Source organism: Gorilla gorilla, chromosome 15 (genome assembly GCF_029281585.2).
Source record: "Gorilla gorilla gorilla isolate KB3781 chromosome 15, NHGRI_mGorGor1-v2.1_pri, whole genome shotgun sequence".
NCBI lineage: Eukaryota > Metazoa > Chordata > Mammalia > Primates > Hominidae > Gorilla > Gorilla gorilla.
The window spans coordinates 22377638-22403606 of NC_073239.2; positions in this window are offsets into that span (position 1 = coordinate 22377638).

A 25969-nucleotide genomic window follows, 5' to 3' on the forward strand; every position below is an offset into this window, starting at 1 on the left:
CACCCTCTTCACAAGGCAACAGGAGAGAGGAGCTTCCAAATACTTATAAAACCATCAGATCTTGTGAGAACTCACTATCACGAGTACAGCATGGGGGAAACCACCCCCATGATCCAATCACCTCCCTCCCTCCACGTGTAGGGATTGCAGTTCCCTCCCTCGACACATGGGGATTACAATTCGAAATGAGATTTGGGTGGCGACACAGAGCCAAACCATATCATATGCTGACTGTATACAATTTGAAAAAGATATAAAAATACAAATATGGGTAGGTAAATACCTTATGATCTCATTATCTAGAGAAATATATTTATATATTATATATATTATATATATTTAATATAATTATATAAACATTATATATATTTAATATAATTATATAATATATATTATGTTTATGTATTATATATAAATATATTTCTAGGTAATGAGATCATAAGGTATTTATATATAATATATAAATATATATTGTATATTTCATTTATATATATAAAATATGTATATATTAAATATATAAATGTATATTTAATATATATATTTCTCTAGATAATATAAGGTATTTGTATATAATATATAAATATATATTTATCTCTAAATATATACATATATACATATATGTATATGTATATATGTATACATGTATTATATATATTCTCTAAATGTGTATCTATATACATATATAAGTGTGTATATAGATACCCATTTAGGAATATATGTGTGTATATATATTTCTAAATGTGGATCTATATACACACTTAGAGAAATGTATATAATATATATATATATACACACATATATTTCTCTAGAAGTGTTAGGGTTAGTACAGAGAGGCATTTAAGTTAGAATGCCTTTCCCTACAATATGGAAGTAAGTGTTTCCAGGGTTGATCAGGGTGATAGGTTGACATCTCTGTGACTCATTAGGAGTTTTTTATATTAGTTTCAAGATGACTGCCACAGTTCCAAGCTTTGGGTCTGTATTAGTTGAGTCTTAAACAGGAAGCAAGGGGATAGGTAGAAAAGGGACTTTTAAAAAATGTGCTTTTTAGGGAGTGGGAGGCAGGAGAGGAAAACTTTGCAAAATACTGAGAGTCTTACAAATACTTACACACTTTGATTTAGTTAGTTCTACTGCTGGGGATCCTTCCAAGGGAGGCTTTCTCTTATATCTCCTTGGCCAGAACTTGGTCTCATGCCCATTCCTGGACTAATCATTGCCATGATTTACATCTGAGATTGGGCCATTGCCACCTAAGCAAATTATTGAAAAGATAAGAAGGTAAATTATTAAAAGAGCAGTTCCTCCTTTTGTATTGGAAATAATCTTTCACATAAAATATTTGAGCTTAAGTTGTTTTGCATTTTAGGTAATTTTCTTTGGTGAGATTCACACAAGTAGAATCATTAGATCAAAGGGTATAAATATTTTTATGGTACTACATACTTATTACTGACAGGAATTTTAATATTTTTATTTTTACAGCATTGTAAATTTACATTTGAAACAAGACACAGCAAGATAATGGATTCCTCCCACAAACCAAACAAAAAGCAAACACCACTAAAAGGCCCCAAAGCCAGATAGTCTCAAGGTTTTCTTTCAGTAATTAATGAATAAACTGAAATTGAACAAAATCACAATTGCACTTTCTGCCACTGAGAACAAACTTTGAGGTGAACATCATCTCCCATTGAGGAATACGGAGCTGATTGACCGGGTTGAGCTATCTCCCAGTTTTTCTTCTCATTCTGTCTCTTTTAGATTGTTTTATTGTTTACCATTGTCATATGAATGTAGAAGCTATGGAAGGGAAAATGAAATTCAGTTAATTATTCTTTTTGTTATTGATTAAGCAGAAGATTGAAAGTGTAAGAAGTTAAAATTTAGTGTAAAGGAGGAATTTTAAAATATTTCTTCTCTCAGTATCTTTCCACTCTCTCTGCTTCAGATGATTTGGTCAACTGCAATCAGATATTCCCTCCCATAAAAGTGTTAGTCACATTGGATTCTTTTAGGAGGCAGACAGCAATATAGTTAAAGACCTAGGAGGACTATTTTGAATGTTAGGTAAAATTCAGATTCTAAAGAAAAGTAGAAGGATTTGTTGGCATGACTCTCTAATGGATTAAGGCTTTGCAGGTGGGTGTGTTAATTAAGTCCACTTCGTTCTCTTTTTTTTTTTTTTTTTGAAACGGAGTCTCACTCTGTCGCCCAGGCTGGAGTGCAGTGGGGCGATCTCAGCTCACTGCAGGCTCCGCTTCCCGGGTTCTTTTATTTGTTCCTTTTCTTACCTACCTTGAAAAATTACAGCACCAATAGCACTTTAACAAAGACCTCTTCCTTATGGAATTGACAGGACCCATTGATGAATTTGAAGTTTCACCCCCTTGAGAATTAGTTGAGATTTCTCTCACATATTTTTCAAGTTTTATCTTAATCTTATATAAAAGATAATCTTTAGAAATTCTTTCCTTAGGAGACTGGTCTGTCTTCCCATTAAATACACTTGCTAATAAGCCTGCAGATTTTTCAACACAATGCCTGCAGCAACATCCATGATAAATCCTTTTCTGGCCTCGGCTTTCTGTAACCTTCTCCATCCCTCACAATGACACACACTTTCTCTCATTCATCTTTTATTACAATTCAATATTGTGCTTGAATATCATTAGCTTGGATGCAACATTCTCCCCCTCCCCTTTTTTTCTTTAAAGGACAAACTACCGTTGTTGTGCACATTTCATCTGAAAATTGACTTTGGTGTTATAGGTTCTAATATATTTACACAACAGGTACAGAAAGGTATTGGAAAAGAAGAAATTTTTTAACATCGTAAACCTCTAGCAAAAATATGTGTGTAATAGAATCTGGTACTGTGGTATTACACACATTACAACTGTCACTGTGACTTAGAGCCTTAGTTTAGCTGAAAGAAAATCTATAACCCCAGAAATGCAACAACGTCTGAGTCACAGTTCAGGGTAATAAATGTTTTTCAGAGAATACTGTAATCCATATTTCCAAAGCTGATGCAACAAAGGAATTTCTACTAGAAATCTTTCAATTTCATGGGTGGAGGCTTCAATGCAGAAACAAACAGAGAAAGAGAAAAAAAGTATTTAGAAAAAAATGATACACTTGAGTGACATGATAAACTGCCCGGATGTTCAGAAACCTTAGCCATCTGGCCAGGGAATTTGGTTGCGGTGTACTCTCCTCCGATAAAAGGCAAGAGAGGGCAAACTTGTAGCTAACTTTATTTGAATAATTTTGAGGATGGATTTTTTTAATTTTTAATTTTTTAATTTTTTAAGGCATGTTCCCTTTAAGAGAGAGTTGTTTTACGACTGGAACAAGAAACTGGAAAGAGGAATCCCAGACTTGGATCCTGGAGGGCTTTCCTCAGCTGGGGAAATGAGGGCACATCCAGGCCTTGCTCTTTGATTGCCTTTGTATTGGCCTGGGCAAGGATTGCTGGTCTGAGGAACATTCTCAAGTGCCTGCAGCTGCCAGTTGTATTCTCCTGGCTTAGTTTTGGGTGGGGGCAGGTAGAGAGGACTAGGAGGGCAGATGGCACGGCAAACAGCGGGACTGATGGGAACACTGAAAAGATGGCTGGTTTCATTTGGCAGGCCTTGTTCTTGTGCTTGTTTCTGACTGACTAGAAGAGTCATTTTTGGAATGACAGCAGGAACTAGAATACTTTTTAGACCCTCTGAGGGAGCACGGGTAGGGTCTCTATCTGCTTGAACTTTGGAATTTGCTGTCACAAAACAGGCCTGGCACTTTGCCACTTCTGTGTCGTGCTATTACCTTCCTTTCTATGACTGTTAAACTCCTACTCATTCCTGAAGACTCATTCAAGTGTTCCTGTAGAAATTCTTTTCTCTCATCGCCAAAAGAAGCTTATTTGTATTCCTTTTTATTCCTTTTATACCATTATGATATCCTAAAGTTAGTTGTTCACATGGCAGCAGATTGATTTTCTGAAGATCAATTCCCCAAAGCCATTTAGCCAAATTAAATTCACCAAAAGTTGATTGAGGAAACTGATTTGCCTAAAACAATTTTTTATTATTATTTTTAATTTTAAGTTCTAGGGTACATGTGCACAACGTGCAGGTTTGTTACATATGTATACATGTGCCGTGTTGGTGTGTTACACCCATTAACTCGTCATTTACATTAGGTATATCTCCTAATGCTATGCCTCCCCCCTCCCCCCACCCCACGACAGGCCCCAGTGTGTGATGTTCCCCTTCCTGTGTCCAAGTGTTCTCATTGTTCAATTCCCACCTATGAGTGAGAACATGCGGTGTTTGTTTTTTTGTCCTTGCGATAGTTTGCTGAGAATGATGGTTTCTAGCTTCATCCATGTCCCTACAAAGGACATGAACTCATCCTTTTTTATGGTTGCATAGTATTCCATGGTGTATATGTGCCACATTTTCTTAATCCAGTCTATCATTGATGAATATTTGGGTTAGTTCCAAGTCTTTGCTATTGTGAATAGTGCTGCAATAAACATACATGTGCATGTGTCTTTATAGCAGCGTGATTTATAATCCTTTGGGCACATACCCAGTAATGGGATGGCTGGGTCAAATGGTATTTCTAGTTCTAGATCCTTGAGGAATCGCCACACTGTCTTCCACAATGGTTGAACTAGTTTACAGTCCCATCAACAGTGTAAAAGTGTTCCTATTTCTCCACATCCTCTCCAGCACCTGTTGTTTCCTGACTTTTTAATGATCACCATTCTAACTGGTGTGAGATGGTATCTCATTGTGGTTCTGATTTGCATTTCTCTGATGGCCAGTGATGATGAGCATTTTTTCACGTGTCTGTTGGCTGCATAAATGTCTTCTTTTGTGAAGTGTCTGTTCATATCCTTCGCCCACTTTTTGATGGGGTTGTATTTTTCTTGTAAATCTGTTTAAGTTCTTTGTAGATTCTGGATATTAGCCCTTTATCAGATGAGTAGATTGCAAAAATTTTCTCCCATTCTGTAGGTTGCCTGTTCACCCTGATGGTAGTTTCTTTTGCTGTGCAGAAGCTCTTTAGTTTAATTAGATCCCATTTGTCAATTTTGGCTTTTGTTGCCGTTGCTTTTGGTGTTTTAGACGTGAAGTCCTTGCCCATGCCTATGTCCTGAATGGTATTGCCTAGGTTTTCTTCTAGGGTTCTTATGGGCCTAAAATGATTTTTTAAAACAAATCTTTGATTTATTTATCGTACATTTCTTGAAGGCAGAAACCTTGTCTTATTCATGCTTGGTGCTCCTTCACAACTTATAGCATGTTGCTTGAGGTATTGAAGGGGTTAGTGGATACTTATTGCTTATTGAATTTAATTGAATATAATTATAATCAAGATGAAATAGCTTCATATTATTTTTTTCTTCCATTTATATTGACTTTTGCTCTCTTGGTAATAAGGTGCAGACCACACCTAGCTGGAGTATATAGATCTTGAGAAGTTTTTCTGCCAAGCCTGTCCTGCAGACATAGAATTTGCAGAGATTTGTGTGAGAAATTCAGCCGTTTTTTGGATTTAGAACTTCTTGGCTCCTCAATAGCTTGTGTTCTGCTTGCTTTACTATCACTTCTTAAAAAAAATCATCTTTGCCTACATTTATTTTTCTGTCCCTTTCATTTAGTGTCATTGTTGCTTTGCTACATAGGTGATTCGTCACCATTGGTTATTATTGTAGACTGAATAGTTGTGTCTCCCCAAAATTTATATGTTGAAACCTAATCCCCAGTGTGATAGTATTTGGTGGTGGGAACTTTGGGTGGTGATTAGGTTGTAAGAGTGGAGTCTTCATGAATGGGATTAGTGCTCTTATAAAAAAACCCCAGAAGAGCTCCCTTGGCCTTTCTGCCACTGAGGATACAAGAAGGTGGCTCTCTCCAAACCAGGAACAGTGCCCTCACCAGGCACTGGATTTGCTGGTGCCTTGATTTTCAACTTCCCAACCCTCATAATTCTGAGAAATAAATTTCTGTTGTTTATAATCCACCCAGTCTATGGTATGCTGTTGTAGCAGTCTGAATGGACTGAAAGACAGAAATTGATACCAAGAAGTTGGGTGCTGTGGTAATAAATTCCTAAAAATATGGAAGTAGTTTTGGAACTGGATGATGGGTAAAGGTTGGAAGAGTTCTGAAGTGCATGCAAGAAAAAGGGATGTGAAGAGCGATTCTGGTGAGGGGTCAGAAAGAAACGAGGAGAGCTGGAGAGAAAGCCTCAAACTTAGAGAATACCTAAGTAATGACAAACAGAATGTTGGTAGGAATTTGGACAGCGAAGGCCATTCTGATCAGGTCTCAGATGGAAATGAAGAACATATTATTAGAAATGGGAGGAAAGATGATCCTTGTTATAAAGTGGCAAAGAGCTTGGCAGAATTGTGTTCATGTGCTAGTGTTTTGTGTAAGGTAAAATTTGTAAGAAATGAAATTGGATATTCGGCTAAAGAAAGCCATGGGAAGCACTAAGAAGTGGAGCCCAGACAGACCCCTGACACTGAGTCACCAATGAACCATTGATACACCTGCTTTACCTCAGACTTCTGTGCTTAAGCGTGGTACTTGAATTTTCTGCTATTATCGGCTGAAAACATCCTAGCTAAAACAGAGGATGTTATGCTTTAATGAAATAGTTGTTTCCTGACAATGACTATTTGGTAGATGTCCCCTGTGTCCTCTAATCCGAGGCTGGCATGAGGCCTGTATGACTCTAGGGTCAACCAGACCTGTGATCCAACTCTGGTGCCACCATTTACTAGCTGTATGCCCTTGGGCAAGTTACTCAACCTCTCTGAATCTCATTTTCTTATTTGTAAAATGGGAATAATAAAAGTCACACACACAACAGATACACACACATAAGTCAATTTAATTGTAGATATCTTGAAACACCACACAGATATTGGAACTGGGAGGCAAGCAGATGTAACGTGTGAAAAATTGGATTTTCTGTGTGGTATAAACCCATATCCACATTGCTGAAAATCTGAGTGTCTTACTAGCCCTCACTCTCTCTGACCCTTATCCAGCCCTCACTCCATTTCTGACCCTCATAACACCAAGGCCGAGGATTTTGGAAAATTTTGCTCCAAATGTTGTTTTCCCCTCATTTTGGCTTTTGGGGTTTATGTGAATCAGCTGCTTAGCTGAGTGTGGAGGAGCAGACGCTTCTGATCAGGGTATGGAGAACTTTGGTGGAGAAGCAAAGACAAGTACATTATTTAACAGGCATAATGCAAACACTGCTCTCTGGGTGCTGGGGTTGCTCCTGTGAGCTGGGAATTGTTCTAAGGAAGGCAGGAGAAGCCGAGCTCTAGTCAAATACCCCTGAGCCACCTGGCTACCCTGGAGTCACCTTCCTAGTACCCCTGGCCACATTATACCTCCAGGAAATGTTTTATTGCTTATCTCACTTCTCAAGCATCCCCATGGTCGTTCTTATTGGTTAAGAGTTAAACAAAGACCATTTTATTTCTTCCATTGCCTTAATGGTTTGATTTTCCAGCCTCTCAAAGGCTATTATTTTTTGGGCCAGCGTCGCCTAGAAAAGGCTCTTGTAGTGAGCTCTGAGTTCCCATAGAAAGATGGATGGGCACGAAGAAAACAGTCTAATCTTGAATGTATTCCTTGGCTGTTGTGCTTAAGTTGTTGTGGCTGCTGCTTGTCAAAATTGAGCTTGCTCCCTTCACTCCCATCTGCTGAAGCTAAGCAACAGGGAAAATACAGGAGTCAGAGCCAAGCACCTTCTTGCTGGTGCCCGTGGGGTTTTCTTCACATAAATCGAATGACTAATTCTATCACTGTGGAGTATTTCCTCTTCATTTCCAGATAGGGAGGAAGGTCTAACCCCCCTCCACATTCCCAGGACTTCTGTGTTGGTGGTAGCCCAGAGGTAAGGTGGTGACCCTATAGTGGGCATGTGCTGTTTTATCTGCGTAGACTTTTTTCTTTTTCCTGGCAATATACTCTCACTTCTAATTTCTAGGGGTGTGATTGGTTTTGTTATACTGAGACTATTGTGAGGACAAATGAATAATTATGTTGGTTTCAATGAGAAATTGAATTTTTGACATTAAAAAGGGAGGTAAAGATATACATTCCAATATATTAAAATAAAAAGCCACGGTCTTTAATTTGAATTGGAAGTATCAGTAGAAATGCACAATGTGTTTTATCATATATATGTTTGCATCTGCCAGTTCTATCCGTGGAAAAGAGATGAAAACAATGACCAACCAAGTAATGGCATTGGCCATCTCTACAGCCCGTACTGTAGTCTCTAAATACCATTTCCCACTAAAGGAACTAGAGGGGTTCTTGGAGAAATGGCAGACTCCACGTCTGAGGCAGGAAATACGCAAGGTGAGTCTGGAACATCTTGTCATACTAAGTATCAAGGATGTCATAAGAAATGGTTAGAGACATGTCAAAAGAACTCATGAATGAACTTAAAGAGGTTCCACCTGGCCAATGATGGGACAAATTGAGCAACAATAAGGATAGTAATTACAATGGATTTAAACACAAAAAGTATCTTTAAATCCATGAGGATGAATACTACTTGAAGAAAATCCCTAAATAGTCATCTTTAAAGAATGCTAGGGAACAAACTCATTATTTGAAATCAGGCAAATAAAGAGAAAGAATCAAACACTTATGCTACTATTCCCTTATGAGCTGTCCCTTCAGGGGAAGTTTCTCTTTATACAGTTATTGCTGCCATACATGAATAAAGAATAATAAAATTGGAATATTACCTTTTTGCAGCCTCTAATGGATTAATGGATTTTGACAATGATGATAACTGGCTGCTAATATTACAAAAAGAGAGCCGACCAAACATATCACCACCTACAAAGTGTTCTTGATTAAAAAGAATTAAATGTGAATCTGATCAAGCCTAGATCTAGCTGCCAAGTCACAGGGAATACAGGGGAGAAAGGAGCATGTTAAATGATACCATGGGGATACAATCAGCAAAATCCAGACTGTGAGAAACACTACGGGGCAAGCTGGTTTCTCCCACAAACACATCACAAGGCATAACAGATGAAGGGGAATTTATAGACTAAAAGCGACTTGAGTGACCCTTACTAAGATCTTGATTCAAACACACTTAAAAAATTTTATGAGACAGTTGGAAAAGGTCAAATATTGACTGGATATTAGATGATATGAAGGAATTATTGTTAATTTTTTAGGTGTGATAACAATGCTGTAGTTGTTTAAAAAATCTTTTAAAATTTATGGATGAAAATATACAGTGTCAAAGATTTGCTTCAAAATAATTACAGGAGGGTAGTTAGAATAAAACAAGATTCACCATGAGCCCATAATTGTGGAAGCAGGATGATAGGTGCTTGGGGTTAATTATACCACACTTTCTATTTCTGAATATATGTTTGAAATTTTCTATAACAAGTAGGAAAAAAGCTTACATTTACTGAGCTCCTTTAATAGGCTGTACTGTGTTATAAACACTTCTAACTCTAATCCTCTGAAGGGGTCCAGAATATGTCATTGTGGCATAAGGCTTATTTTGGGTTGAAGTTATTTGAGAATCAACAGATACAGGAAGAGACTTTATCTGCACTCCCCCTATATACCTGAAAAAGCAGAGCCTTCCAAAAGAATTCAAGTGTTATGAATTCCCCCCTCCCCTTGTAAAAAAAAATGTGGTGTGTTTGTGGAAGTAACCATTCTTTGAATTCTTGCAAATTCATCCAAGCTGGAGTGAGTGGCATGATCGTGGCTCACTGCAGCCTTGACACCTCCAAGCTCAAGTGATCCTCCTAACTCAACCTCCCAAGTGGCTGGGACTGCAGGTATATGCCACCATGCCTGGTATTCATTCATTCATTCATTCTTTCATTCATTTACTCATTTATTTAGTGGAGTTGGGGTCTCACTATGTTGCCCAGACTGGTCTTCAACTCCTGGGCTCAAGCAATCCTCCCTCCTCAGCCTCCCAAAGTGTTAGAATTACAGGTGTGAGCCACCATGTCCAGCCTGAATTCCCTATGAAGGGAGGTTTCCTGTAGTAGGAGGAAAGAATGACTCCTGTCACTGGAGATGAAAAGTCAGTGTCGGGATGAGAAATTGCATAAACAGACTTTACTAAAATGAACCTTACCTTCTATTAGTTTCCCTCCTGTATTTCTCAGTCATTTCCCACCATTTATTGTCCCTTAAAATCTTAACTAACTCCTTTTTCTTTGTTAGAGGGCATATAAGCCCCAAGTTTTAATCACTTCTTTGAGTCACAATTTTCTGTGACTCGAAGAATCTGCCATTTCTCAAATACTATGCAAATAAAATTTTGTATTTTTCTCTTGCTATTTTATCTTTTGTTAGTTTAATTCACAGGCTCCGAATCACTAAATCTAAGAGCCCAATCTATGACACTACAGGAAAAATAAATGCATGGATCTCGCACTCATCTCATGCTGTAGTTTCTTGCCAGTACCTTCTACTGACTCAACTCAACTAGAAGCCAAAGGACAAGGGTACTCACGGATGGAAGCTATAGAAATCAGCCTCCTCTGGCACAGGTCAAGGTGGTGAAGGATGGAGAATGGACTTGGAAGGGCTAATGAAGAATAGTCAGCACAACCAGATTTTAGTGAGCAGTGAAATGCATGTCACATTCACTAACTCTCTCAAGGTTCCGTAGCTAGGAAGTGGGGATCTGGCATTGGATCCTGGCACCTTGCTCCAGAATCATTGCTTAGTATTCTATGTTATGCTACCTCTCAGTGAGTTCCAGGTTTTCCTTGGACTATTGAAAGCAAAACTTGCTTACTTTTCTGCTAGACTTCAATGTGATAAGATGTGAACCTGAAATTGGTGGGGGTACCATATGGAGACAGAGGCCAACGTGAGGTCAAGGACATACATGCTGTTTTTATGGTGTGGTCACAGGAGCCAATAATTCTGTTTGCCTGGGGATTCTACCACTTTTAACTCTAACTGGAAGGAAATATTTGCTCCTTCTTAGAATTCCTGGTGGCCAGCCATAGCTCATTCCTGGAGGTAAGTTTGAGGGTTTTGACCCTGTTCTGTCTATGTGGATTAAAAAGTGGGAGTCAGATTCTCTGCACCAAAGCCATCCCTCTTGACTCTTGTTTTCCCTACCTATACCTGAATATCTCAAAAGTTAAGTATTATAGATACTTAATTTCATCTTATAATTGAGAATGTCTTTGTTAAACAGTTTAAGATTTATTCATATTTTTAGCCTAGAAAAAAGCTGCATAGGTAGGGTGCAAGATTATTCTAAACCTTCTTAGCAGATAAGTGTCAAATTAAGAAAGTGAATTTAATTGCCTTGTCTAACTTCTAGATAAGTTTGTTCCCCAGTCTGGATGACAATTATTTTTGCACTAGAGGTCACCCAGGGCCTCATAAGCATTTTCAGTTCTACCACTTTTGTCCAAAACTTTTATCCCTAGGGAGAGGCTACCTTCTTCACATTTCAGAGGAGTTAAAGAAACCCTAGAGGAAACAAAGACCATGGGGAGGAGGCTGACTGAATCTGTAGGTGTGTCTGGAGAATCGTTCCCATCATTTTAGAAAGCATGCTTTTCAGCAAACTCTTTCTGATTCAAAACCTGCCACTCAGGCAGCTCCCCTGTGAGCTGTATGTGACACCACCATTGTGTCCACATGACCAGCCTAGTCATGGCTGGGTGACCCTTTGGCCTGTGAGTCTGTGCTTACTTGTTTTTGCACTTACTTGTGATCCCTGCGCCAGTGTTGCATGTCACATGATCCTGTGCCCTGCTTCCCTGGACACCTGTGTAGCCTGGGTCCACAGCCCTATAGCCGTGGTTCCAGTCCAGTGCCTTCCACCCTGTCCTGACCTATCCCAGCTGTCTTTAGGCCTAGGCCTGGCTTCACTGAATTTTAGGGGTTGCATGCCCGCTTCTTCTTCCACCATCGGCCTTAACTGGCCCTCAGGACTTCCCTTTACCCGGGACAACCCTGCTGAGGCAGAATAAACCGGATCCTGTCACAAAAAAACCTCAATCTGCCACGTCCATGTACTGTGGACTTCAGTGGCCTCCAGGGAATGGTTATCAGCTCTACAGTCTACTTCCATGGCGTTTATGTTGGCCGGAGAGGCCTCTTCTATGTTAAACAAAAAAGAGAATGCAAATTGCTGGTATCTTTAAAAATAATTGTGGAGTGAAAAGGAGTAAAATTTTTAGAAAGCTTTTATGCAAGCTGTGGAAATCTGAATGAACATCTTTCAGTGAGTCTTGGAATAATGAGAAGTGAAAAATTGGAGACTTTCCTTTGGATCCCACAATAGACTGCGAAGGTCTAAAATAGATGTCTCTTGCCCCTTTAGCTCTCCCCTCACCTGAAATAGATACGAAGAAAAAAAATTATCTTCCATTTCGGTTCTAATGAATAACATATTGGAGCCTTCAATTTTGGATGTGGTAAATAAAATAGAGCTAGGATTAAAGTCCAAGTTTCCTATAGCCTATGTCCAATAATACTCACTTCAACGAAAAAATATTTAATTTATAGAAAATCCTATATTCAAGATGATAAATAATTCAGATGGAAAAAAATGAAAGTTCATCATGATAGATTCTATAAAGGCATTTGATACAAATCAATAGTTATTTTTGATAACATCTAAGAGGGTAGATGAGATTTTCTTTTTCTTTCCTTTTCTTTTTTTTTTTTTTTTCAGACAGAGTTTTGCACTGTTGCCCAGGCTGGATTGCAGTGGCACGATCTCGGCTCACTGTAGCCTGGAACTCTTGTGCTCAAGCAATTGTCCCGCTTCAGCCTCCCCAGTAGCTGGGACCTCAGGTACATGCCACCAGGCCTAGCTAACTTTTACATTTTTTTGTAGCGATGAGGTCTCACTATGTTGTGCAGGCTGATCTCAAACTCCTGGGCTTAAGCGACTCTCACCCCGGCTTCCCAAAGTGCTGAGATTATAGGCATGAGCCACTGCATCAGACCAGCTAAAATCATTCTTAATGCAAAATACTAAAGGCATTCTCCTTGAAGTCAGAAACAAGGTAGGGGTGTCTACTGTCATTATTATTTAACTTTCTATGTTCTAACCAATGCATTAAGACAAGGAAAAGACATAGGAGGCATAGTTATTAAAAAGAGAAAATAGAAAATTCTCATTTTTTGCAGATAGCATACTTGTCTATTCCAAAAACCCAAGAGTCATTAGCCTTAACATTTGAATCAAACTTTGGGTGAAGATCCCCCCTGATTTTACCAGGTGACCAAAACAGATATATAGCAAATATAAAAAGACTGCAATGAATAGTAATAGCTAACATTTATTAATGCTTATTATGTTTTTATATACTGATTGCAGTGCACTGAGTCATTTAGTCCTTGCAACAACCCTACAAGGAAGGTGACATTGTTACCTTCATTTTATACATGAGAAAATAAAGGCCAGAAGTTGGGTATTCTGCACTAGGTTACACAGCTGATCAAAGCGGAGTTAAGATGTAAGTCCACAAGTCTGGTTACAGAGCCCTGTCTAAGTCACTATATATTGTATGCACTCTGCTATGAAAGATGTACCTTGCTGTACTAGCTATCCCATGTTTGGCTTAATATTTTCAATGACAAAACCACACCTATAGGTCTTCCCCATGGTGGCTACAATATGCATTCATTTTCTCTTGGTCGGTGGTTAGGCGTTTTTGCATTTAAATGCTGCCTTGTGAAATATGGCACATCAAACCAGACATTTTGGAAGAGGAAATGGAGGCACAGAGTATTTAATTAAACTTGCTTAGAGTCATACATTCATAATGAGGCAAAGCCAAGATCTGCCTCTTTTGTCTCTCTAATATAATAATTGACATTGATATATTGGTTTACAACTTAAGAAGACAGCTAAATACATTATTTCATTTGACAACCTCAAGAATTGTGGGAAAGTAAATTAGTAGAGGTATAAATCCCCCATTGCTCAATTGAGGAAACTGAGACCCAGAGAGGTTATGTAATTAACTCAAGATGATACATGTTACGTGTGTGTAGCAAGACATAAACATGGTCTTGAATGTTGCATTTTTCATGGTCCCAGTTGGTTCTTGTGTTCAAAGGTGCTCCTAGAAATGTGCTTAGATGTGAAGAGGACTGAGGTACCACATTTGGTTCCAGATGTGAGTGAACCAGACTGGAGTTTCCTAGGAGTCTGTATCTGATCTGTAGGTGTTCCTTTGGCTCCTAGAAAACCCCAAGCTCTGATAATAAGGCCTAGACATGGTCAAAGTCTTAGTAGGTGCTTTATTGACCTGGGACTTTTAATTCTGGTGAACTGGGGGATGCTTTGCTAGGAATGACAGAGAAGTTATGGCAGAGTGTATCTTCCAGGGATGATCCCAATAGTGTCTGCCATTCCACGTGCTGTTCTGCAATGTGACTTTGCCACTCACCTATCAAAAGGTGCAGTTGATTTCTCCACCCCCTTGAATATGGACAGGGCCTGTTTCTGCTTTGACCAGTAGAACATGGCAAAAGTGATGCTGTCTGATTTCTCAGCATAGCCCTTAACAGGCCTAGCAGTTTTTACTTCCTGCCTCTTGGAAGCCAGACGCCATGAAATAAGAGCATCTACCCTGAGACCGTAATGCTGTCAGAACCCTCAACCATGCAGAGAGCTGCTGGAAGTTGAGATACCATGTGGGAGAAAGGGATGCTGAGAAATGCTGAGGAGTCAGACATATGAGTGGAGAAGCCATCCTGGATGCAGATCCTCCAACTCCAGCTGCCCCAGCTGACTCCAAGTGTGGTAGAGATGAACTGCCCCAGGCAACACCTTTTTGAATTTCTGATTTATAAAATTATGAGCAAAAGAAGAAGATTGCTTAAACCCACTAACTTTTGGGGGTGTTTTGTTACGCAGCCAGAGCTAACTGAAGCAGAAGTAATATTAGGCTATTCCTAACAGGACACACTGAGCAGTCAGCAGCAACAGGCACACACCTCTGCCTCCTGTGTGCATGAAGTTTCTTTTGATTTAGCATAATGAACAAAAATATGAGTAACCATTAGTCATTAACAGTCATTTTTAGCTCACAGGTGCTTAAGTCTTTAAGGGTGGTCTGTTTTACAATTAGGAAAAGATAAAAGCCAGCGACCTTATTTATACATATCTGAGCTAAAATCTAGGGATTTGTTTTTAGCAAGAGGAATATAGTAATTCAAGTATGTGATTATATTTGTTTAGCCTTTTGCAGTTTCCAAAGTGCTCTTTCATGTCTATCTTCTCTTTAGAGCTTTCCAATGAGTCTAAGATAGATGGAAGAGGTGGTGCTTTTATTCTCATTTCTTTTTCATAAGGAAATAGAGACTCAAAGAGGTGATATGTTTTGCCTAGAACCACGTGGATAGAACTGGAGGTGAGGCTGGAATCCAGATGTCTTGACACAGTCCGTTTCCACCCCAGCAGCCAACCAACCTATTAGTTGGGCAAGACACGGAATGGATTGCGGGGGAGTTGTGCCTCTAGCTGATGTTTTAACCACTACAGTGGGTGTACATTCAGTGAAATTCGCTTGTTTCCAAGACAACAGGATTCAAATGAAAACCTCAATAGCTCAGGAGGAGGCAGATTCACTGTCATTTCCATCCTTTTGAAGAGCTGCACATTTTGATGGGCAAAGTGCCAGAAATAATTAAATCAAATAGCTCCACAGAGCTCTGATGGAGCAAGAAAGCAGAAGAAAAGAAACATATTTGTATGTATATGAATGTGGGTGGTATTTCTGCTGTGAGTCTTTCAATAGAAATCATGACAATCCAGGAAAATTCAGGGATCAACACTTTATAGAAAAGAACAACAATCTGAAGAGAAAAAAAAAGGGAGCACCTCAAAGTGCAGAGATGGGAGGTGAGGGGAGGAAAAGAAGGAAGAGATGGGTAAGGGGGAGGAGCAGTCCCGTCCCCTCAGTCCATTCCCTGATGTCCAGCGGGAGGAGCAGTGGACGAAGCCATCAGATTTTAACTTGCATTCCCTACATTGAGTCAAGTGGCTTGGAGTATTCTGTTTGTTTCTATTTGCTTTTCTTGTGATGCACCCACTGTTGGTCTAATACTCAATTTCTGCTGTGGAGATCAAGAGATTTTGAGTGGAGCAGAGAGAGAATACATTTTTCTGTACTGGCCACTTGCCAGATTTTATTACAATTTGTTGTTAACTTATTATGGGATGGAAAGTTGGTCTCTAAGGTATGTGAGAAGGAGGAGGCTTTTTTGATTTCTTCCATTCTGCTCTTCCTTCAACATTTATTGAGTGATTATTCCATAGAAGACCCTTCCCTAAGAATTAGGGGTTCAGAAATGAGTAGGACACATGGTTTAATGGGTCATATTTAATGTGCCTACTTGCCTGGTCTTTATAACTAAGTAATGAAAATACTATAACCCTGTTGTGAGTCATAGAGGGATTCTCCACTCTATGGCGCTTTTGCCAGATTCAGTTATTCATGTAGTCAACAAATAATTTCTACTTCTTACTAGGAACCAGGCATTTTGCTAGGTGTTGGTGTTTCAAAAAGTAAACAAAAGCAACATGCATAACAGAGAATTAGTATTCAGAATATGTGAGGAACTCTACAAATCAATAAGGAAAGAGTAAGGCAACAAATGGGTAAATGATAGAAATATGGGCTTCACAGAAGAGGAAAACATAAAAGACTAAATAACATTTGACAACTAAGCTAGCGAGGACATGCAAATTGAGATACCACTTATTTTTTACCTATTAGTGTGGCAAAAATGGAAAGTTTATTAATATCAAATGTTGCTGAGTTGTGGGGAAACAGGCTACTCTTCTGCGCTTCCGGTGGAAATGGTAAAATGATCCCTGATTTTGGGGGCGGGTGCAATTTGATATTGCCTCTTAAAATGGAAAATGTCCATATCCTATGATCTAGCATTCCCCCATTAGGCATCTGCTCTAGAGAAACTGGCACACAGGCACTGGAGAAAGCAAAGAGGTTGATTGTTGGCATTGAGAACAATTGCAAACAGTGTAAATCTTATCAGAGAGTAGATAGGTAGGAAGTGGTATATTTAGATGGTGAAATATTGCACAGAAATTTGCAGGAAAAAAATTAGAGCTATCCATATCCACATGGATTGATCTAAAAATATATTGTAAAATGAAAAGGGCAAGTTGTAGAGTTATATGTACTCTATGACCATTTATGTGAAAAAGAAACCACAAAAAAATCAATATTGTATCTATTCTATGGCACAGGTAAACAGCCTGGGAAAGATACAGGTCAGATTATAATAGTGATTATCTCTTAGTATTTGGTGGGAAAAAGACTGAAGAGCTCCAAGGGGGAACTTCATCTATCTCTATAATATTATATATTTTAGGCAAATAGATCATGTATAATTTATTTGCTAAGAATTAACTAGAGGGAAACAGTGGACAGTAGGATATGATCCCTATTTTTGAGGAATTTATTGACTAATGATGGCCTTATATATGGGCAAAGCTGGGATTGGAACTCAGGTTTCCAATTATGTAGTGCAACAATTTGTCTCTTAGATGTGCAATAAATGTAACCACCTGTGAAGAATCTACTCTCTGACTTAACTTTCTGCAAAGTGATAGCTTTGCCAGTTGGAATAAAGGTCAAGGCATTTTACTTCTTTCTTAGGGGGTGGGGATACATGGAGTTTGCATTAAAATTTTTTTATTAAAATATGAATAGATGCCAAGGATATTTATAATTTCAGTGTAAGGCATACAGAGTAACAATACAATGGACACACTGATGAACTCACCACCCAGTTGAAGGAATAGAAGCCTGCTGAATTTTCAAAGAGATACTGGTAAGAATATTTGGACTGTCCCATCAGAGGTGAGATGAAACCTGAAGGGCTTTGTGGTATTCTTTCCCAGTCTACATTAGCGTCATTTCCACAATTCCCCAGCAGCCAAATAAATTAAACAAATGGCCCTATTTGGAAAATTGAAATCTTCTCCTCTTTGTGTGCTAAATGGCTGAGCAGTGATTTATCTGAGCTGCTCCTAGAGGGTTGGAAGCCACATAAAGCTCTCAGAGTTGTGGCCAGAGGTAAATAGAGTATCTGAGTGTATTTAGCAAACAATAATGCTAACCACAGAAAATATATAGCATGGAGGAGGCAAACTGTGCATTTGCTGTCTGGGAAGTAATTGAACATTTATAGTTTGGGAATTGCTAGTTCAGAGCTGGAGAAAAGGAGATCTTTATTTCAGTCAATGGAAGAATCAGTGTTGTTTTGGAAGTCTGGGGGGGAACTAAAAGGAATTTACCCATTTAAGTAGCTCATTTTTGAGGTTCTCTAAGTCTTTATATGATAAGGGATGTAAGCAGAAACTAGGTAAGACTGTAACTAAAACGCAGAAAGACGTAGAGTTTGAAATAGGGAGGAGGAAGGAGGGAAGGAAGAAAGCGATACAGGCAAGGGGAGAGGAGGGAAAGGCAAAGACAGAGGGAAGTTTATTGCCACAGCTTTATCTTCCATGTTTTTTTTTTTTTTTTTTTTGAGACAGGGTCTTGGCCCGTCACCTAGGCTGGAGTGCAGGGGCGCAGTCCTAGCTCATTGCAACCTTAAACTCATGGCTTCAAGTGATCCTCCCTACTTGGCCTCTGAAAGCACTGGGACTACAGGCATGAGCTGCCGTGCCTGGCTCACACCTGTAATCCATGCTCTTCTAAGGCATTGGGGGCCACAGAATTTTACCCACATGAAATCTAAGGCTTTCATGGTATGAAAGCCTCACAGTAACAAGGTGCCTTTACCAATTGGCAAATATTTATTTTACATGAAGGGTAGAAAAATGCTGCCCTTCAGTGTAAGAAATCAGAACTAAAAAGTGATGCCTGATGAGTGCCCAGAAGCTCTGTGCAACCATCTCCTTCCCAAAGTCCCACTTTCCTCTTTGCAGACAGAGCTGGGAGACCTCAGCTCCTTCCCTCACCACAGCCTGTAGGGTTGCCAGATAGAGCACAGGATATAGTATTTGGGACATACTTATACTAAAACATCATTTATTGTTTATCTGAAATTCATATTTAACTGGGTGCTTTTCTGTTTTCTAAATCTGGCAACTCTGTGTTTTTGAAATGTGCTGTCTTAGTTCCTCCCCCAGTTTCTTTTCTATTTCTGATCAAGTCAAAAAGTTCTGCATCCCCTTAAGACCCCTGACTGCTGCAGCAGAACATGTGTTAGGTGATAGTTTTCCTTCTTGGTGACCCATGGTCTAATTCTAAGGAGGAAAGGAATATATGTCTCCATTTTTCATATACTTTAAGGCTTTCTTTTCTCCTTATGTTTGAAGGCTGTCCCACCATTTCAGAGTTTCTGTTGCTCCCTTCGATGTCTTGATGCAGTGGAGAGGTTGGAATGATACCTTTATGGATCTCATTTTGCAAGAATATTTAGGAATGAGAAATAATTAGAATCTTATCTCTAAGCCCTACAGTGTCGGGATGGGCATGGCAGGAAGAATCTGTTTTCAGAAAGAACATAATCCTACTCGTAGCTTATCCCAAACACACCTGCAGTTCAGAAGAAGGGCAGAGCATTTGTTTTATTTTTTACTCTTTCCATTGGACTGTTTTCTCATCCAATCATAGTTAGTCTCAGAGTAAAGCTGGAAAGTCCCATCCACTTTGTTTGCCCTCCTTGTAATCGTAGCCAGGGAGACCTGTTATCTTTCCTGCCCTGGGAAGGCAATAGAGGATCATCACTTCACCCAGAGATGAGGATCTAAGCCAGAGGTTGGCAAACTCAGCCTGTGGGGAAACTCCGACTCACTGCTTGTTTTTGTACAGCTCATGACTGAAGAATGGGCTTAACATTTTAAAATGGTTTAAAAAAATCAAAAGAAGAAAGATAAATGGCATGTGAAAATTACACAAAACTGAAATTTGTGTCCATAGTTTGATTGGACCACAGCCACACTCATTCTTTTACATGTTGTCTATGGCTACTTTTGTATTGTAGCACAGTTGAATATTTGCAACAGAGGCCATGTATCCCACAAAGTCTAAAATATTTACTCTCTGGCCCTTTTCATCAAAAGTTTTCTGACTCCTGATTTAAGCAATAAACTTCTCTTGCTAATAGTGGCTGCCCGTCTACGAATGTAACTTGCAAGTGTATCTACTCTCTAGGTTACAACACCCCTTCCCACAGGAATGAATCATTTAGAATCCTTTTGGTTGCCAGGGACAGAAAACCCAACTCAAACTGCTGCAGGGGTAGAAAGGTGTGATATCTTTCCTCATCCATCATAAGGGACATAGCCAACACTCTGATAACAAAAGGCAGGTTAGCAAGAAAGAAGCATTACAAATTTATTTAATCAAAGTTTTGTGTGTCTCAGGACCTGTCAGAAATGAAGACCCAAATACCTAGGGAAAAGTGTTATGCTTAGGTTACCTTTATGCTTAGCTTTGCTGAAGAACGGACAGCCATGTAGAAATGTGATTGGACAAAAAGGTATGATCTAATGGTAATAGACTAAGGGGGAAACCCAGCAAAGCCTGTCTGCTCGGATTCTTTTGGCCTCTCTGTGTAGCATTCTTCCCCTCCTACCTGGTATGGGGCAGGATCCCTCTGGAATGAGAGTCTTCAGGGGAGAAAGGAGGAAGGAGAGAGCGACCTTTCTTGGTTTTATGGCTTACTTTGGGGAAGAGGAATTCTAGTTTCTATGACCTGCCTTGGGGAAAAGAAATTCTAGTTCTATGATTTGCTTTCAGGGGAGAAAGAGGGTTGGCAGACAGGAAGACATGAGAAGGTCAGAAAGACCTTGCTTCTGAGGTGCTTCCAATCTTCTTCAGTTCAAAGTACAGTCATGTGCCACATAATGATGTTTTGATCAGTGACAGACCACACATAAGATGGTGGTCCCATAAGATTATACTGGCCTGAAAAATTTATTTTCTATGTTTAGATACACAAATACCTACCATTGTGTTATTATTGTCTGCAGTATTCAGTACAGTAACATGCTGTATGGGTTTATAGCCTAGGAGCAATAGGCTACACCATATAGCCTAGGTGTGTAGTAGATTATACCATCTAGGTTAGTGTAGGTACACTCTGTGATGTTTGCACAACGACGAAATTGCCTAGTGACACATTTCTCAGAATGTATTCTTATAGTTAAGTGACAAGTAATTGTATATATAACAAAATTTTCCATTTTAATTACTTTTTTTTTGTTTTTGAGACGGAGTCTCTCTCCGTCTCCCAGGTTGGAGTGCAGTGGTGCGATCTTGGCTCACTACAACCTCTGCCTCCCAGATTCAAGCAATTCTCCTGCCTCAGCCTCCTGAGTAGCTAGAATTATAGGTGTGCGCCACCATGCCGGCTAATTTTTGTATTTTTAGTAGAGAGGGGGTTTCACCACGTTGGGCAGGCTAGTCTTGAACTCATGACTTTAGGTGATCTGCCCACCTCAGCCTCCCAAAGTGCTGAGATTACAGGCATGAGCCACATGCCTGGGCCATTTTAACTATTTTTAAGTGCACATTTCAGTGGCATTAATTACATTCACAGTGTTGTGAAACCATCACCGTTGTCTATTTCACTTAGAATGATGTTTTTAAGGTTCATCCAAGTCGTAGTATGTATGAGAACTTTATTCCCTTTTAAAGGAATTTAATTTAAAGGAAATATTATTTCACCTTAAAAGGGTGAAATGGTTAATTTTATTTATCCATTTATCTTTTGATGGACCAGCTAATTGTCTTTTAAGGAAATGAAGAAACAAGGAAAGGCTGGGTACAGTGGCTCAAGCCTGTAATCTCAGCACTTTGGGAGGCTGAGTCAGGAGGATCGCTTGAGGCTGGGAGCTTGAGACCAGCCTGGGCAACATAGTGAGACCTTGTCTCTACAAAAATAAAAAAAAAGTAGCCATGCATGGTGGCATGTGTCTGTAGTACTAGTTTGCAGTAGTCCTAGCTACTCAGAAGGCTGAAGTGGAGGGTTGCTGAAGCCTGGGAGTTCAAGGATGCAGAAAAATAAGGAAAAATGCTGCTGTACTCACCCATGTATTTATCACTTATAGAATGTTTCATTTATTTATGCAGAACTGAATTTCAATCTAGTATTATTTCCTTTCATTCTGGAGAATGTTTAATATTTCTAAATGCAGCTCAAGTATGCTGGGTCCCAATTCTCTAAAATCTGAAAATGTCTTGATTTTTTCCTTCATTTTGGAAGAATATTTCGTTGGATATGGAATTCTGGGTTTATAGTTTTTCTTTGAGTGCTTTATAAAGATGTGAACCCGTTGTCTTCTGGCTTGCATTGTTTTTGATGATAAATCAATTATAATCTTTATTGTTGTTCTCTTGTATGTAATGCATCTTTTTTCTGTGGCTGCTTTAAAAGTTTTCTCTTTCTTGGCCAGGCACGGTGGCTCATGCCTGTAATCCCAGCACTTTGGGAGGCCAAGGTGGGCGGATCATGTCAGGGATCGAGACCATCCTGGCTAACACAGTGAAACCCCGTCTCTACTAAAAATACAAAAAATTAGCCGGGCGTGATGGCTGTATTTCATGAGTTTGGGAAACTCAAACAATTTGTACTTTGTATTTTAAAATAAGACGAGGTTGTCAAACTGCGTAGCTCATAGGCCAAATCGGGCCTGTGGCCTGTTTTTATAATGGCCTGCCAGCTAAGAATTATTTATACCTTTTAAAAAGGTTTAAAAACACGAAGAAGAAGAAGGTTTGACAGATTTAATGTAGCCCACAAAGTCTAAAATATTTGCTCTCTGGCTGTTTACAGAAAAGTTTATTGAGTTTCATAATAAAGGCTGAAGGGGTAGGGATGCCACTGTAACTCAAGTGCTTACTTCTGCCTTTTGTTGGGTTCAAAGGATGTGCGGTGAGTATCATAGCCTGTTTTTATGTAAGTTAATTTTTTTTTAAAGAGACAGGGTCTTGCTCTGTTGCCCAGGCTGGAGAGCAGTGGCATGATCATAGCTTACTGTAGCCTCGAACTCCTGGGCTCAGGAGATCCTCTTGCCTCAACCTCTAGAGTAGCTAGGACTACAGGTATGCAACAACATGACTGGGTATTTTATTTTATTTTATTTTTGTAGAGATGGGGTCTCGCTATGTTGTCTAGGCTGATCTTGAACTCCTGGGCTCAAGCCATCCTTCTGCCTTGGCCTTCCAAAGTGCTGGGATTATAGACGTGAGCCACCGTGCCTAGCCCATGCCTGTTTTCGTGCTTGTACACTGCTGTAGAGAGTGATTGTATGTGTGGTGGTACACTGCCTTTCTCTGTTAAAATGGGCATGGCAGCATGGACCTCCCTATGTGGGTGAAATGCATCTGAAGTCCCAGTGTAAGTTCTTGAGAGAGGAGCACCTTTTCAGCTGAGAAAGGCTGGCCAGAGGAGAGCCACCTCGTGCAGAGGCAGAGGGCTGAGCCCAACACGGCCGTCTCAAGGCGGGGCTCTTCTTTCTTTTTATTGCTGTTTGTCCACTTGTGAGGACTTGTGCTAGTGAGAAAACAGAATGAGAATATAATTTTCCTGCTGGGTGATTCTTTGAGTCTTCTCCCAGGCCTTTGGAATACCCGTGTGGGATGGCGGTGTGCTTTATGTTAGGTGCTGGTCCTGAGCAATGCCATTCATTATCTGCGTGGCTTTCAGACTGTCTGTCAGCCTTCTTATGGCAATAAATAAGTTACTGTGAATCTCTAGAGATCGAAAGTCTTCTCTTTGTGTGTAATGGCCTGGTGAAAAGGGGCTGAAAGATAGCTCTCTTTCAGGATTCCTTTATCATCCTACTGTTCCATATTTAAGTGCTATTATCTGGAAGTCATTCTTCTCAGCAATAATTTGAAAGAAAGTTGCTTACAAAGGCATCAAGCAGAGGGGACAACATGGGTGGAATCAAAATGGGAGAGAGATTGAATTCCAGGTTAAATCCCCAGTCTGTCCCTTGAAACTAAGGCACATAGATGAGAACACAAACAGAAAACAGTGGGTAAACATGCTGGAATGTACAGTGAGTAATGGATATTGAAGGATGATCTCACCATGCATGCTAAACAGGTATTTTTATGAGTTTAAATTTAATTAGCATCTGGAAATTAACAAGGCTAGAAAGAAGGGCAATGTGTTTTTAAGTGATGGCGATGGATAGGTACTATTTGGAGCATACAGATAAATGAAGATTTAATTTGTAATGCATAATGAGCCAGGTGCCTATTAAATAATTTGTTTCCTAAGTTGCTATCACAGAACAAAACAATAGGACCATCCAAGGTCAGGTGATTACTGTTATTACTGTTTTTCTTTGGTTAAGTGTTAAAATCAGTGGTGTAGATGGATATTGATTTATATCGCTCAAGATGGATAATGTGATTTTTTTTCATTGTCATATCTTCTATTTCTTTTTTAAGGATGGGACATAGAATAATTTTTTTGGTCTCACATCTTTTGTAAATCTACCTTAAGTATACAAATATGCGTATATTGGGTTAGAGTAGGCTCTTGGAAGAATGGGAAATGGACTTCTGTATCTTCTATTTTGGTAACTTTTATTATTTAGAGCATTTGGTTTTTTTTTGGTGAACCTTTTGTAGGAGGTCCTGAGAAATGGACTTTAGCTAGAGTTCAATTTGAAAAAGGATACAATTCCTCATCTTCTTTGGTCACAAACCATATGAATCTCATTAAAGCATAAATTGAGCTGGCCCCTTGGATCCTAAATGGTGCTGAATTTGGGTCGAAGTCAGGGTGCTGAGGCAGAACCACAGGGTTTGGATTAAAGTCAGAGCTAGTTCCACTAGGGGAGTTTGTTCTGAGGAAGTTAGCCCTTGGGGTTGAGCACAGCATGTGTGTATGCACTGAGCATGTAGATCTTCTACTCATGGACTGAGGGAAGTGACAGGGCAGACTCAATCAGGAGTTAAGTAGCTCAGGAGTTATATGGGGCACCCATGTCTACAGTGGCTCATGGGGAAGAGGGTGCACATTTGTGGCACAGGTCTATGGAGAAGAATCCACTTCCAGCATCAATCTTGCAGCAAACTGCCTTTCTCCCTCTCCGTTCAACATGGTATACTCTGAGCTGGGGGAAGAGTCATCTTGGCCAGAAGTAGAGGCCAGGGCTGTAATGTCTTTACTTACATTGGGAATGAATTTGTGTTTCTGTTTTATCATTTTCTTTTTCTTATTTATTCTCAAGGCAGTGCATTTTAGCGTGTATGTCTCGGAGCATGTAGGCAGACTGTATGAAACTCAATAACTCATATAGGTCTCTAGGATTGTGGAAGAGTGCATGGAAGGTGATCTAGGGCAGTCTTTCCAAACCTGGCTCTGCAACTAGGCTCCTCCAGGGAGCTTGGAAAAATTCAGATTCCATGCCCCATTCCTGGAAATTCTGATTTAGTCATTCTGAGGACCTAGGAATTGATGTTTCATGAAAAGTAGCCCAGTGGGTTCTGAGGGGTAGCTGGTTTGGGGAACCTCTGAGCCAGTACAACTCCAGCCTGTAGGTGGGAGCACACTTAAATCTTCCTAGTATATGGAGGCCATAAATGCCAGATGATGCCTAAAATCCTGAGTTTTGACATTAGAACCACTTTGCCATCTTTGGGATTTCATTGTCTCTTTTTGGCCTTTTAAAAACACAAACGCTAGCCTCTTTCTGCTTCTCACACTAGGAAACTTCCACCTGACCCAGGGGTCGGGGGTGTCAGTCACTGTGGTTCCCACACTCTGGGACCAGGTTCTGTAACATGCAATTTACTTAAGAGGGAGTGTGAGTAACCCAGACCAGGCCAGGGGTTACACAGCAAGACCTTATGTGGCTTCCTGCACCAGGCTCTGACGTGCCCCAGGGAATCTAGGCGGCTTTCCTGCCAGCCTGAGGTGCTGAGGCCAGTATGATCAAG